Here is a 12,500-nt window from a genome sequence, read left to right as displayed (position 1 = left end):
ATAAGTAAATAAATAAATGAAGAGAACAAATTAACAATAAATCATTCCAAACTAAGTAACAACACCAAAAACAAATATGTCATAAATAAACTATAAAAAGACTCATGTCTGCCTGGTCAACAAAAAAGCATTTGCTCCAACTTTGAACTTTTGAAGTTCTACTGATTCAACCACTCGATTAGGAAGATCATTCCACAACTTGGTAACAGCTGGAATAAAACTTCTAGAGTACTGCGTAGTATTGAGCCTCGTGATGGAGAAGGCCGGGCTATTAGAATTAACTGCCTGCCTAGTATTACGAACAGGATAGAATATAATAATATATATATATATATATATATATATATACATATATATATATATATATAGCCTACTGCAGGACAAAGGCCTCAAACATGTCCTTCCACTCCCGTCTGATTATGGTCTTTCTATGCTAGTCCCCACACAAAAATTTTCTTAGCTCGTCAATTTATAATCCTGTCTTCCTTCCCCCTCCTTTTGCAATATCTAGGGAACCATTCTGCTATACTAAATGTCATGTTTTATCTGTACTTCTTATTATATGTCCTGCTCTCTTGCCCATGTCCATATCTTTTTTATATATGTTAGAATATCCTCTATGTTGCCCTTTTTCTGTCTTTTAGTGTTATTCCCATCTTTATTTTTTCTACACACACACACACACACACACACACACACATATATATATATATATATATATACACACACATATATATATATATATATATATACATATATAAACGTGTCAAATAATGCCCCCAACTAATTATGGTGTAAATCGTAAGGAATTTGGCTATTGCCCAAAACTCAAATTTTATGGCAGGTTTGATTCAAAGTATCATTACTAAGAAAATTATTTCTCTTTTTCCAAGTTTAACAATAAAATACAGATTCTACGCGGAAAGCAATTCACTGCATTCCAGTGTGTATTTTCCCCTGCAGTATCACAATAGGATTAGCACATATATGGGCCCCACTAACACTCGCCCATTACTCATATAGCTGCATTGAACTACTCAGGCAAGAAAAATGTCATCACCATTTTCCTGCTTCTCCGACAGAGAAATTGATTGCAATCGTCCTTTTTATACGCCTGCGGGGTTTTCGATCCCTGGTATGAAGGAATTTTATTATTCCACAGAGAGAGAGAGAGAGAGAGAGAGAGAGAGAGAGAGAGAGAGAGAGAGAGAGAGAGAGAGAGAGAAATTATTCATTCTTCCTAATAGAATTTGTTTGATAAAGTTAGGTTATTCTTTTATGAATTGTCAGGCTAGTTTTAAAATGGTTAGGTCCTGTAATGAAAAAAAAAAATATAGTTGAGTATGTATAAATTTGTATGTAACTAGTCCATCGGGGACAAAGGCATACACAAATTCACACACACATGCACAGACATACAAACCACACACACAGACACATAAACACACGAACACACGCATACACACACACACACACACACACACACACATATATATATATATATATATATATACACATTCGTATATGCATATATATGTGTGTGCGTGTGCATGTGTATGATAATTTCATCACTAACACTCGTGATTAATTTCTTCTCAAATAATCTTATATACGTCTTAATATATAATTCTATACACTCAGCCAAGAGATCCTAGACCTAATGGCAAATTCAGCACAAAACGAAATTTATAGTTTATTTGTAAATATCCAAATCGCGAGTGATAGTGACAAAATTATCATAAAACGACCAAGTGTTATGTACTTACCAATCATCTGTAATGGTGGAGATGGGTTGATAATGATTCTAAGTAGACATAATAAGTTCGACAGGATTAAATACGGCAAAATCGGAATGAACTTCTAATACTTATTATGGCTGGATAGTTTTGTATTACAGTATACCTTTATTTCCAATTAGTGCTGAGGCTCTAATTCTTAGCAGTCGAAAAAATTTATCATAGGACTAGTTAATTCGATATAAACAATCTTTGTGGTTAATTTAAAGACACACACACACACATATATATATATATATATATATATATCAAACTCTACTTTTATATTTTCATAGCAGAAATTTCGAGAATTCATGGATAGAAGATTTTTATAGTAAATTGAAACTTAATAAATTTAAATATAAATGGGAAAAGTTTACCTTCACATTATGTCAATTTATTGTTCAACTCTACATTTTGATGTGGAATTTGTTATCTGCCTCTGTAAAGAACACGAAACCAAGTTGATTAAACCAAATAGAAAATTATCTATAGTAAAATTTTGACATCAAATTTTATGGCCAATTGAACTTAAAACCTATTAGTACTAAACCAAGAAGATACGGCATACTAAGGTGAGCACTGAAAAAAAAAAAAAAATATCATTTGGTTAAATCTACAACCAATGGTATTATTGTACTTATATACGGAATAGGGCATATAGTTTATAAATGTACGATTTATTTTAATGTTGGTGTTATTCTTAAAATACTTTATTTCAGTTTTTCATTATTTCTCTTGTTATTTATTCATTTCCTTTCCTCACTGCGTTATTTTCCATGCTGGAGCCCTTGGGCTTATAGCAACATGTTTTTCCAACTAGGGTTGAAGCTTAGCAAATAATAATAATAATAATAATAATAATAATAATAATAATAATAATAATAATAATGATATTAATGATAATAATAATAACAATAATAATAATATACGCATGAATAATTTTGGGAACGTGCGCAAGAGAGGAATTTAACTAACCAGTTACAACCGTGCATATCATATTTTAGAAGAGATTCAAAATAAAAAATAACTACTGTATAATATGATTGCAGAGAGAACAGGCACTGGCATACTGAAGGACTAATAAACAGAGATAATCACACGAATAAACACGCGTACACAACTGTTAGTGTGATTTTCTTAGAGGGGTTGATTAGAAGGGAAAACTAAGAGAAAAAGAAATAGTTTAATTAATCTCAACCAATAGGCTTAATCTGGAAGTAATGTTAGCATTAAATATCATTCAGGATTTTCTTCTCGTATTGATATAAAACAGCAATCAACTAACAACTGTATGGAATTTGACAAAGAAAAATTAAGTTGAAACAATGGTTTATTTGAAAATCTTCAAGTCGTTATGAAAATATTCAGGTTGAAATGTTCATCAACATATCTCCATCCTTTCAATGTGGTGTTCCAAGATGTTAATGACATAATATCTGATATTGAAAATGTATATATTTTTTTTTCACTAATATTCTTCTCTTCTCTTACGTCAGTTTTTATGAAAATATATAAAATTTAGTATGCTTATTCTAACGAGACTGGAGAGAAAGATGAACAAGCAGTTTTTAGAAAAGGTAAAAGTTGCACTGAGCAAATTTTCATTTTGAGACATGTGGTACAACAATGAGAAGAATATAAAAATCCACTTTTGATGGTATTTATGGACTATGAAAAAAGCCTCTGATAGTGTGCACTGGCCAATTTTCCGGAGTCTTGCGTTATTATGGAATTTCTCTTAAATATGTAAATTTGATCAAGTCTGTTCATGAGCATAGCAAGTGCAAAGTTGATGTTAATAGAGTTTTATCAAAAGAATTTCCAGTAAACAGCCGAGTACTCCAATTGGAATGTGTTGTTACCCATATTATTTATCCTCCTCATGGATTTTGTAATGCATAGAACAGTCAGAGATGATGGAGAAGGATTGGACTGGATTAGTGATATGAATTTAGCAGACCTAGAGTATGCTGATGCTGCTCGCCTTGTTAGCAGAACACCACAGGATTTACAATGCTTGCTTACCAGAATGGATGAAATAATACACGAGGTCAGGCTGAATATAAATAAAAAAAAAAAGACAGATATGATGAGAACGGAGTATGCAATGTTAGATGAAATATCGTTGGAAGGAGAAAGGATTAATGAGGTAGAATCATTTAAGTGTTTGGGAACTATGGTCTCCAAAACAGGGTCTTTAGAATTAGAGTTTATTGAAACATTGAAAAAGCAAATCAGACAATGGCTAGGTTAAGTAAAATTTGGAAATTAAATCTCCTGAAATTACATATAAAAATCAGACTATATATCAGTTTAGTGAGATCGGTGTTACTCTATGGACATGAGTCGTGGTATGACAATGAAACAATTTCCAATAGATTTAGTAGATTTAAGAATAAAGCCATCGGAAGGATATTGGGAGTTAAATGGCATGACAGGATTAAAAATAAAACTATAAGAGAGATTACTCGATTATCATATGTGGATGAGATCATGATGAGAGGTAGATGGAGATGGTTTGGCGATGCTCTTCGCACTCCCCAAAAAAGATTAGTTCACCAAATTTTCAGCAGGGCTTCACAGGGCACTAGAAGAGTTAGAGACCCAGACCTACATGGCTGAGAACTATGAAGCGCAAAGTAAGGGATAATGAATGGAAAAGTATTGAATAAAAGCTCAAGATAGAGACAACTAGCGAGATCTAACTGAGGCCCTTTTCGTCAATAGGCGTACGAGGAAATGATGATGATGATGATGATTCTCTTCGTAGATCGAAATCTTTCATCTGGAAACATAAAAACTCACACTCACTTATACAGACAGCCATTTCGTAAATGACTTCTGTTGAAAATTTCGTAGAACAATTACACCAAGATTAAAATTAATCTTTCAAAATAATAGTTACAGAAAGAAACAAGCGCCACGTGTCTTCCCCCTCACTATAAAATAAAGTCAATTTCTTAATGTATCTTTCTTTTATTACAACACAAGGAACCAGCGTCATTGTTATTCCTCATCACTGCAAAAAAGAAGCAATCTGCCAGTGTTCTTTATTCTCAATACAAGGAGTGAATGAGGCACCTAATGAACTCTTCCTTTGAATAAAAAGTCAAGCATCCACTTTTCCTTATTGAAAAAATATGCATAATCGCTCATTGTTTTACCCTTCTCACTGATAAAAAATAAAGAAAATTTTTTTCCTCATTGCAAAAACAATGGCAAGAAATAATATGTACCTCATTGCACGATCAAAGGCAAGACTGATTTTTTCCCTTGATGCCAAAAAAAATGAGAACTAATTTTTTACCTACATTGTAAAAGGCAATGTAGTATTTTTTCATTATCGCCAAAATAAGAAGAAAGATCTATTTTTCTCGTGAAATTAACGGCATCAATTAAATAAAAAAGGTGAAAACTTATTTTTTTCCATAATTGTATTAAGAAAGGTGATAACTCCATTTTCCCTAAAACTACAATAACAAAGAGGAAAACTATTTTCCCTAATTATAATGCAAAGATGAATACTCAATTTTTCCTTAATTACAACACAAAGGGGAATACTCAATTTTTCCCTAATTACATTAGAAAGGTGAATACTCAGTTTTTCCCTAATTACAATACAATGATGATTACTCAATTTTTCCCCTATTTACAATAACAAAGGAAGAAACTTAATTTCTCCCTAATTTCAGTAACAAAGGTGGAAACTCAATTGTCCCTAATTACAATAACAAAGGGGGAAACTCACTTTTCCTTAATTAAAATAACAAAGGTGGAATCTAAATTTTTCCCTAATTACAATAACAAAGGTGGAAACTAAATTTTTCCCTTATTACAATAACAAAGGTGGAAACTTAATTTTCCCTAATTTCAATAACAAAGGTGGAAACTCAATTTTCCCTAATTACAATAACAAAGATGGGAACTCAATTTTCCCCTTATTACAATAACAAAGTTGGAAACTTAATTTTTCCCTAATTACAATTACAAAGGTGGAAACCTAATTTTTCTCTAATTACAATAATAAAGGTGGAAACTCATTTTTCCCCTAATTACAATAACAAAGGTGGAAACTGTTTTTCCCTAATTACAATAGTAGAGGTGGAAACTTAATTATTCCCTTATTACAATAACAAAGGCTGAAACTAATTTTTTTTCATAAATACAATAACAAAGGTGAAAACTCAATACACTCCATATTGCAAAAGCAAAGGCCAAAAGTAATTTTTTCTCTAGATTGCAAATACGGAGGCCAAGACTATTGCTTTCCCTGTCAATGAAGTTAATTACAAAGGAATTCCGGTATTCCTGGCGTGTGGAAAGAGAACTTGCAGCATCTCTAAAGATCGATAGGCCTCCTTAGTCCCACCACTATCTGCCTCACGAAGGACGTACAAAATTCCCCTCTCTACAAACTACGACTGGGCGCCTCACTGTTATCTTTTGAACACCACCTCTAAAGCTTGCCGCACACTGAGCCGGATCGGAACCGCCGCCGAAGCCATGGAAGCCTCAGAACAGAACAGAAACGACGTTCAGCGCGCACAGTGAGCCAGAAGCCACAGAACGGAACCAACGCAGAATTTTATATAAATGAATGAAGTTTTCCTTAATCATAACTGAGTGTTTATCTAGTTGATGTTACAATGATTAGATATTCTGTATATCAATCTTTCATCGAATCCGTAAGCCAGATATCTATGTTTTCAAAAAAAAAAAAAAAAAAAAAAAAAAAAAAATAATAATGATAATAATAATAATAATCACTCCAAAATTCTTTGTATTAAATCATATGTTCACATTGTTATTGAAGTACATTTGTCAAATTTCTGATATCAGCAAAAAAAATAAATAATAATAATAATAATAATAATAATAATAAATAATAATCACTCCTAAAAGCTTTGTATTGAATTATATGTTTACATCATTGTTATTAAAATACATTCGTCAAATTTCTGACATCAGAAAAATATTGGTTGCTATCACACTAACCTCCGAATTCCTCAGCAACCCTCTCCAAAACAACCGCTGCAGTCGTTCTGCACATGCGCAGCCTGTCAGACGCCACCGACGCTTCAGAAAAAAATATCTTTCAAAGAATACTGCGTCGGTTACGTTCTGTTCTGGCGTGTCGGTTCCGTTCTGTTCTGACCCACTGTGCGAAGTCAGGTAAGAATGCATGCTTTCGATTTCTATCTGACGCTTCGGTTCTGTTCGGGCGCGTCCGTTCGGGAGCAGTGTGCGGCAAGCTTAAGGCCTTTTCTGCCACAACGAACGAGGCTGTTCCGGCATTATCCATTAGTCTTTATTACACCATCTCCTTCGCTGATAACATCTTTCATGTACACGTTTTCTTTGCTTCTTCACAAACCCTCTGCTTCTTTACTTACCTTTAGTATTGTTTTAAAGATTTGTTTTTAAATGAAAACATCTTAGTTGACCAATCTTTCTCAACAGTTGTTTTAATACATTGTGATTTTAAATGGCCCAATAGTTGGTCTTTTTAAATGACCCAATGATTCGTGACTTTTTAAATGACCCAATGATTCGTGACTTTAAATAACCCAATATTTGGTGGTTTTAAATAACCTAATACTTTGTAATTTATGTCCACTTGTCAACATTTAATGTTGCATTTGCTTAGAGTATGAAATTCTTAGATCGTATCGCTTTATGTGTACATCATAATTCGCCGCGCTTATTTATTTGTAGGTAACCCTTCCTAACTTTATTTATTTATCTAAATGTCATTTAAAGCCTTTTCTAACCTTGAAAGAATAAATGAAGATCAGCTGCTATAAAAATATAGCTTTTGAATTGTAAGAAGCAATTCTATTGCTATTAAGAATTAGACATGAGTTATCATTATTACCATTATGATAATTGCTGTTGTTAGAGATATATAACTTTTTTTCACCCTGATTCTTTTCATACAGTATAAATGAATTTTATAATTGTAAGCCTCTAATCTATTTTTTGTATTTTTTATCAAAATTACATTAGCACCATTACATAGGAGATACAGGGTTTCCTTGCTCTTTAAATATTAGGGCGAACAAAGACAGTAACAAATATTTCCTGCAATATCTAAATATCAAAGAAACATCATACAGAGTAAACTTCACGGGTTTCTTTATAAGATATTGATGTTAAAAATAATAAGCAATATATTGATTCGTTATTTTCGGGTCACTCAAAATCAAATTTGAAAATGAAATAAAAAAAAAGGGTTGGAGAAAGTAACAAGTCATAATAAATAATTACGTGCTTGATAAGTGAAAGTAATAACATCACAAGACATTTTGGTATGGTTGAGAAGAGAACATACACCAAAATGCCTGCGTACCAACACAGGCAATTTTTTTTCTTTTCTTTCCCTTCTTTCCGTTTAATTATATCATCATCGTCATCATTATCTACATTGTGTTAATAGAAGTAGTGGCTGTTGTTGTTTATTCTACTGCTATAATAGCGCAATAGAAAATAAAATAGAAAATAAAATAAATCAAAGATATTACTCTACTGGAGACATTTAATCTTTTTACCATTTTCTCTTTTTATATTTTCCCTGCTCCAATTTTCACTTCGTTAACACCATCTTTTTTTAAAGAAGAGCCCCTTCCCTTCTCGTCATAAATCGTTTTTCTAATCACCAGTTGTCCCTTTCCTTCGATTTTTATTTAATATATTTCTGATCCCTTTCCTTCTCTCTTTTTGTGATATATTACAGATTCCTCCGCAAATAAAATCTGATTTCCTCGGTAATCTTCATTAGCATAGAGATTTCCTTGCTTTTATTTGAGAAAATTATATTTATTCTTCATATCTGGTTTTTAAGCGTTTTTGCTTTTGCAGAAGTCTTTGTTTCCTTGCAAAACTATGTGAATGAGAGTTTGTCCATCTAGTCGTTCATGGCTGAGTTTCCTTCGGCGCTGTATACCTCTTGTGAATAATGAATCATAAATAAACTTCCATTTATTGAATTGAGAGCTGAAATTGCTGTATCGGCGGGCAAATGAATTAATTAAAAAATAATTTACCGAACTGGTACCAACGTTTTTCCTTGACTTGCACTCAGATGGGTTCTCCCAAATCAAGTTTATTTACGTGTACTTGGAGCTGATAAGCGACAAATAAGTCATAATTTGTACCGATATTTCTCATAATTTTATCATTATATTGCTGTCGCTAAATCCCGTTTATTGGAGAGAATTTTCTTTGCAAGGAAAAGTTCAACTTGAATTTTCAGCTTGTTTTTTTTTTCTCGGGAAGTTCAGTTTTACTCATTAATTTTCAGTCCTACATTTTTGCTTTTTCTATTGTAATGTTATATCTTATTTTGCAATTCCTCTTATGACTCACTTAAATCCTTTTTATATCGTCTTCACTACATTCAAGGGAATATATATAAAGCCATAGTGTTCTACATAAACAATAGAAGGTTATGTATATATGTAGTGTTGATTCCAAATACAGCAACGATTAACTAGACGGATTGAATTGATCTCCGGTCATTTCCTAAAGCTGGAAACCAAAGTCATGGCCTATTTTTGTTGGATAGCTTTCGGTTTAATTTTATTTTTAAATACCTTTTTCTTTTTCCTCTTCATAATTCTTTCTTGATAGGGCAATATCACTGCCTCTTGCCTCTGCCATTCATGAGCGGTCTTTAAACCTTTAAACCTTCTATGCTAAGATAGTGAGTTTGGGGAAGGTTACTTGCCGAGTTATCGGAAGCCATTTGACGCCCTCCCTGGTCCTGTCTTGGGTGGAGAGGTGCCACGAGCGCTAATCATATGTATATAAGGTCAGTCTCTAGGACATTGTCCTATCCCTTGCCCCTGCCATTCATGGACAACCTTTAGACTAAGTTATGTGAATAATATTTATTTAAAAAAAATATCTCAGTCCCTTACCTAGAACTGTCTCTGACCTGATATATAATTACTTGTATATTAGCCTTTACTACGCAATCCTGCAAGCAAATGCAGGGCTGACGAAAACCAGAATTAGCATTAGAGGTGATTAGTCCTAATTACGGCTATAGAAAAGCATATAATTACACTATCAGTAACGAATAAAACTTATTAGTTTCACTTTCAAAAGTAAGTGACTCTGATTGAGAATTACTGATATGTGTAAAAGACTTATCGTATTTGTAACGTGGCGGCTACAATATAATGCATGCATTATGATTAAGGAGAGAGAGGGAGAGAGAGAGAGAGAGAGAGAGAGAGAGAGAGAGAGAGAGAGAGAGAGAGAGAGAGAGAGGGGGGGGGGGTGCTCTATTTACTAATGTGTAACATTCCAGGATTCCTTGGCAAGAATTGTTCTGGGTCCAACCTGAGCGCCAGTAATTAAAGGAATGCTTTAGATTCACTAAGGCATACTGAGAATTTTATGTTCATTCTTCAGGATTACGAGATATAGTCAAAAGAAAGATATTTCTCCTGGTGGGCTACACCTGTATTATGCCCCTTTTATATCTCATGAGTTAAATGGATACAGATTTCCATTAAACAACTTTACAATTTGAAAATAGTCGAACACAAAAATGAAAAAGTAAAATATATGAAACAATATGAACCATAAAAGAGAAATTGACATACATTTGTTCTACAGTATAAAACATAGGTCATTCTTAATCCTATGAAAATATTACTGATGTAAACTCGGTATGTATTCAATGGTTTTCTTTTTAACTTGTTTGTTTGGAAAACAATAATTAATTAATCTTTATTATTCAGTGGCATCAATAGGTAGTAAATAATAAGTTGGTCAGGGCACCAGCCACCCGTTGAAATACTACCGCTAGGGAATTATAAGGTCCTTTGACTGGCCAGATATTATTACATTGGATCAGTTTGTCTGGTTACAGCTCATTTCTTCTTTGTATCCAGATACACCGAATAGTCTGAGCTATTCTTTCCACAATCTCATTTGTACTCATACGCCTAATAACACTGAGATTACCGAACAATTTTTCTTCGTTCAAGGGGTTAACTACTTACTGAACTGTGGTTGTTCAGTGGCCACTTTCTTCTTGGTAAGGGTAGAAGAGACTCTTTAGCTATGATAAGCAGCTTTTCTAGGTGATGGACACTCCAAAATCAAACCATTGATTTCTATCCTTAGGTAGTGCCATAGCCTTTGTACTATGGTCTTTTACTCTCTCGGGATGGAGTTCCCTTGCTTAAGGGAACACTTGGGCATACTATTCTATCTTATTTCTTTTCCGCGTTTTGGGAAGTTTTTATAGTTTATATATGAAATATTTACTTTAATGTTGTAACAGTTTTCAAAATGTTCTATTTTAATTGTTCATTAATTCTCTTGTAGTTCTTTTATTTCTCTTCCTCGCTAGGCTATTTTTCCTTTTAGAGCCCTTATGATTATATCTTCCTGCTTTTCCAACTAAAGTTGTAGTTTAGCAAGTAATAATAATAATAATAATAATAATAATAATAATAATAATAATAATAATAATAATAATAAGTGTTTTCCTCGTAAAAGCATGACCCAAAAAACAATAAAAAGTAATAAATTGAAGTACAATTTAAACACGGCTGGAATTATCCCCCGAGGGCTAAATGTAACAAGAACGACTGTTCCAAGAACTGCCGAGCACCATTAGGAGAATTAAAAGCAATGAGGGTGATAATCCGTTAATGAAATGAAATACCTGATGCATTTAAAGCTGATGCTGTCGATAGGGTTAATTTTGCGAGGCAATCTCATATTTTACGGACGGTGCTAAAGAAATATATGCGGCGTAGAAAGCTGTCTCGGATGTGTTCATAGGCATCATACTTAGATGGATTATTGATTGGGTTGTATAAAGGGTAGTTGTTGAGGGTTAGGTTGGATTCATTCGGTGACAATATTGTTATCCACTAAATGAATAGATTGGATTTGTCTAATTGGTTCTAATGAACAGAATAGGTATACGTTGCATTCTTTATGTATGGATGTACGTATGAATCCTAATTTATACTAACATACATATTGTACACGCACACATCTATCTATCTATCTATCTATAAATCTATCTATCTATCTATCTATCTATCTATCTATCTATCTATATATATATATATATATATATATATATATATATATATATATATATATATATATATATATATATATATATATATATATATATATATATATATATATATATATATATATGATAAATATTTCACATTTAGACGTGTTTTTCATATTCAAATAAGCCATATATATTTTTGATACATTAATGTCTGGATTCTCTTAACGACCTCGGGATCAGAGCCCCAGGCGAAATCACACAAAGACAAGAGCTTGGGTCCGGCAGGGAATCGAACCCTGGTCGGCAAGCTTGTATAGACAGTGACTAAGCCACTTGGCCACGAAGAAAGATAAAAGTCAATGACAATTCTTCTGTACTTATACCGGTCGAATTCAGGTGTTTTGTACTTAGAATTCAAATCAACCCATCTTCACCATCGTAGCCAATTGGTAGTTTGTTACTTGGCATTCAATTAATGATAAATATTTCACATTTAGACGTGTTTTTCATATTCAAATAAGCCATATATATTTTTGATACATTAATGTCTGGATTCTCTTAACGACCTCGGGATCAGAGCACCAGGCGAAATCACACAAAGACAAGAGCTTGGGTCCGGCAGGGAATCGAACCCTGGTCGGCAAGCTTGTATAGACAGTGACTAAGCC

The sequence above is a fragment of the Palaemon carinicauda genome, chromosome 22, assembly GCF_036898095.1.
Source record: "Palaemon carinicauda isolate YSFRI2023 chromosome 22, ASM3689809v2, whole genome shotgun sequence".
Classification (NCBI taxonomy): Eukaryota; Metazoa; Arthropoda; class Malacostraca; order Decapoda; family Palaemonidae; genus Palaemon; species Palaemon carinicauda.
This window is presented reverse-complemented; position numbering follows the sequence as displayed.